This window comes from Oratosquilla oratoria, chromosome 23 (assembly GCF_046742065.1).
Source record: "Oratosquilla oratoria isolate Oo_2021 chromosome 23, ASM4674206v1, whole genome shotgun sequence".
Classification (NCBI taxonomy): domain Eukaryota; kingdom Metazoa; phylum Arthropoda; class Malacostraca; order Stomatopoda; family Squillidae; genus Oratosquilla; species Oratosquilla oratoria.
The window spans coordinates 41,313,463-41,318,462 of record NC_134799.1 but is presented as its reverse complement, the minus strand read 5'-3'; the positions used below and the strand labels follow the sequence as shown (position 1 = coordinate 41,318,462).

At 34.0% G+C, this 5,000-nt stretch overlaps 1 non-coding gene across 1 annotated transcript; it reads right to left on the bottom strand.

Annotated features, from left to right (window-relative positions):
• Positions 1–3,386: 3,386 nt before the first annotated feature.
• Positions 3,387–3,458, bottom strand: TRNAC-GCA (transfer RNA cysteine (anticodon GCA)). The gene has a single exon. It is a non-coding gene; the product is annotated as a tRNA-Cys (tRNA).
• Positions 3,459–5,000: the final 1,542 nt, after the last annotated feature.

Genomic DNA, 5,000 nt, shown 5'->3' with positions numbered 1-5,000 from the left:
CATTTCCCTTTCCTCTGAGTCTACGCTTCTTTAGGGAAAATAGATTCATATGTTTTAGTCGATTTTCGTATGATATATTTTTGATATTTGGAATCAGTTTTGTGGCTCGCCGTTGTACTTTTTCTAGTCTGTCAATGTCTTTAATGAGATTCGGTGACCATACGGAAACAGCATATTCCAAATGTGGACAAACTAACGATTTACATAGCTTGTTAATTAGTGATGGACTTTTGAAATCAAAAGATCGCGCAATCAGTCCTAGAATCTTATTTGCTTTCTCAGGGGCTGAAATACACTGCTTGGATGGTTTGAGGTCGTTACTGATAATTACGCCGAGATCTTTTTCACTATCCACTTTGGTTAACGAATCTCCAAATAACTTGTAATCGTACTTACTGTTATTTTTACCTATGTGCATTACCTTGCATTTACTTGTGTTAAATTTCATTAGCCACTTTTCAGACCATTGCTGTAATTGATCTAAATCTTCTTGAATATCTAATTGGTTTGAGTGATCATTTGCCACTCCGCACAGTTTTGTATCATCAGCAAATTTGGAAACAGTAGATTTTAGTCCATGGTCTTTATCATTTATATATACTATGAATAGAAATGGCCCAAGAACGGAGCCCTGAGGAACTCCACTTGTAACATTTTTCCATCTAGAAGTTTGTCCATTTAAAACAACTCTCTGTTTTCGACCATTCAACCAATTACTAGTCCAACCTAATAGGCTACCACTTATTCCGTGTAAAGCTAATTTAGTAAGTAGTCTTTCGTGTGGGACGGTATCAAAAGCTTTTGCAAAGTCTAAATATATTAAATCTATATTGTTTCTTTTGTCATAATTCGAGATAACTGTGTTGTAGAATTCGAGTAAGTTAGTCACGCAAGAACGTTTCCGTCTGAAACCATGCTGGCTATTATTTATCAAACGGTTACTTTCTAAATGATGTTCGATGGCATCTCTGATGATAGTTTCCATTATTTTTCCTACGATTGAAGTCACACTTATAGGCCTATAGTTATTTGGCTTCTTTTTGTCACCTTTTTTGAATATGGGAGTAACGTTAGCTAGCTTCCATTCTATTGGGACATCTCCGGATATGATGGATTTCTTGAAAATAATTTCTAATGGAACAACAATCTCTTTTTTCATTTCCTTTAATATTCTTGGATGCCAACCGTCAGGTCCTGGTGTTTTATTAACTTTGAGTTTATACACCTTTTAATTTTTCTTTTGTTATATTTACCGTAGTAAGTTTACCCTAGACTTTTCACAGGTTTCATTTTGGAATTCACTTTGAGGTGTTTCGTTTACGAATACCGAGCTAAAATAATTGTTTAAGATATTACACATTCCTTCATTTGAATATTCAAGTTCACCGTCAGCAAATGATAGTGGACCAATGTGATTCCTAACAACCTTTTTATCTCTAATGGAACTATAGAATTCTTTGGGATTCTCTTTGGATTTATCAGCGATGTTAATTTCGTATTGTCTTTTTCTTTTTCTTATTGTCTTTTTTAAATCTCTCTGTATTGATACATAGCTTTCATAGTCATTAGATGCACCCGAGCACTTATATTTCTTATAAGTCTGTCTCTTTTTAGCAATACTTTTTTCAGTTTCTTTGTCGAGCCACTTTGGGCGAGCCTGATTTGGGGGGACGTCTATCCTTAAAAGGAATGTAAATTTGAATCATCTTAGTGAGCGTATTTTGAAATATTTCCTACATCTGATCTACAGGTCTTTCGTTTAATTTTGCCTCGCAATCTGTAAGCTGAAGCTCCTGACGTAGTCCTATGAACTAAGTTTTAGTGAAATCGGGTATTTTAGAAACACAAGTATCTATTCTAAAATTGTTTAGGAGTTTGAATCTAACTAAGTTGTGATCGCTATTTGCAACAGATTCACCGACTTCTACATCAGTTGCCATGCTTTCGCGGCTAGTGATCAATAGATCGAAGTAAGTTTCCATATCTTGTGGGCTCTTTTACATGCTGAATTAAGTAATTGTCACCAAGAAAATCAATCAAGCGACTACCTATATGGCCATGTCCAAGGGTCATCCAATCAATGTCAGTAAAATTGAAATCACCCATTATCAATAAATCCCGGTTGCAGAAACTAGACAGTTCTTGAAATAACAGTTTGTCGTCTGCTAATGATAATGTCTTTGGCCTATGTATTACACCTATATTAATTTTTTGTCCATTTGTGTTAACTCAACCTACAAACTATCATATACATCCTGTTTCACTTTCTCTAAAACACAAGCATGAACATTGTTTTTAACGTACAACAGAACACCCCCACCTTACTTGTGGTTTCTATCCTGATGAAAGTGTTTAAATCCCGCAATATTAGATTCAGCTTCGAACTCTGTACCATTTAACCATGTCTCAATTATTCCTATCATATCGAGATTTTCGCTTTTGACAGACGCCTGTATTTCTTGAAATTTGTTCCTAATACTACGAGCATTAAAGTATATGGTTTTAAGAAACTCGTGATTATTTCTTTTTGACACGTTTTGAGTTTCAATATCATGTCTTACATTATCATTTTGTTTTTTATTTGTACCTTTCTCTATATTATCATTTAGTCCTTCATTGACATTCAATGCCTCATTAACATTTCTCCCATCAAAATTAACATTTCCCCCATCACGGAATCTGGTCGATCACGGTCATCCGATCTCTTTTGTACATTTTGTCCCCCTACGTCACCGTGATTCACGCCGGCCTCCCGTCGTTCATTGACATTATGTCCGGCATTCCTTCCTAAAATTATATTTTGTCCTCCAGTGACATTATATCCTACCGTGATATTTTTTCCTCCACTATAATTACACCCCATCGTGATCTTTTGTCTTCCACTGTCATTACATCCTATCATGATATTTTGACCTTCATTGACATTCTGTCCGGTATCCCTTCCTAAAATTATATTTTGTCCTTCACTGAAATTATATCCTACTGTGATATTTTCTCCTCCATTATCATTACATCCTATCGTGATATTTTGTCCTCCACTATCATTACTTTCTATCGTGATCTTTTGTCCTCCACTGTCATTACAGCCCATTGCGACATTTTGTCCTATGACATTACATCCTAATGTAACATTTCGTCCTCAAGCGACATTATATCCTAAAATTATATTTTGTCCTATACTGGCACATTGTTCTACATTAATGCTATACTCTACACTGTTTTCCCAAGTACATTCTATTTCCCCTTCCCTTTGGGCTTCCAACCCAAACTCCAATTCATCCACTTTTCTTCCAATACCATGGGTTTTGACTTTAATTAGTAGCCTCTGGTGGGGCACCTTGTCGAATATTTTGCGAAAGACAAGAGAAATAACATCGTTAAAGTTTAGGGGGCACCCGGGTTTGAACCGGGGACCTCTCGATCTGCAGTCGAATGCTCTACCACTGAGCTATACCCCCTGGCACTTGGGTTCAGATAAAGTTAAGATGCTTCCTTTGGAATTCAAGGGATTCCGGTCACCTACTGCCCTTATCTTATAGGGTCACTGTCTTGAAGGTGTTAAGGGGTATTTGATATAGATATATATATACATATACATATATATATGTATGTATATATATATATACATATGTATATTTATGTATATATATATATGTATATATATTTACATATACATATATTAAATATATATATATGTATATGTGTATGTATATGTATATATATGTATATATATATATGTTCGATTGAAGACCAGAGCTAATTCAATATCCACTATCTTCTTAGTGATTTTCTCAATTTTTCTAATAGTTTGTTTGATTCTTGAGCAGGAGACTCACAATGCACGCCCGCGAAGGAAGCATACGCAAACACATGACACAAACACACAACAAAACTCCAAGCAGACAAGATTTAGTCAACAACACAAAAATACTTAAACAATGTAACAACACCAAGAAACTACACATCTTAGAAAGAGTCTACATTACACAATACAGTCCTATCATTAATATACAGACAGACACAGTTAGTACCTTACAACTACACAGCGAGGCTGCGTGGCAACAAGGCCCAATCGTCCGGCTACCATGACCAGCTGTCCAGCGACGTCCTGTTGATACGAAGACCTCACCTCCGTCCAGTACCTGACTCCTAACTCTCCTAGTTCCCCCCTCTTTACTTGTATTTAAACTCCTGTTCTGTATATGTAATCTCACTTACCTGAAGATGGTTGGATGACTCAACCGAAAGCTTGTATTTATATTTTGTGTTACAATAACATCATGGATCTCGGAAGTATTGTGTTTGACCTCCCCTCAAGAATCAAACAAACTATTAGAAAAATTGATAAAATTACTAAGAAGATAGTGGATATTGAATTAGCTCTGGTCTTCAATCGAACATGTCTACAAGAAAACTTACTGCCCATTTATACTAATATATATATATATATGTATATACATAAATATATATATATATATATATGTATATATGTATATATCTATATATATATGTATACGGTCACTGTCTTGAAGGTGTTAAGGGATATTACATATATATATATATATATATATATTTATACATATATATATATATATACATATATATATATATGTATATATATATATATATATATATATATATATATATATATATATATATATATATATATATATATGTATGTATACGTGGAGTTAAAAACGACAGCATTGTTGTAGTTATTCAGTTTTTTGCTCGTATTCTCGATTTTCCTGATTAGAGATTTGCCATTAACCGGGTGAATTGAAACCAAATCACTGTATTTTTCAATTTTTTCCATTATCTGAGCTCAACCTTTCGTGTTAATTAAAACATTTTCAAGAGTAAACTGAAATAACAAAAATTACATAATTACAATAATGGTAACAAAATTACAAAAGTTACATAATACAATAAGCTGACAATTGTTTGCAAGAACAATACTAGTAAAATATAAATGCAAATAAATACGATGACAATGGTAC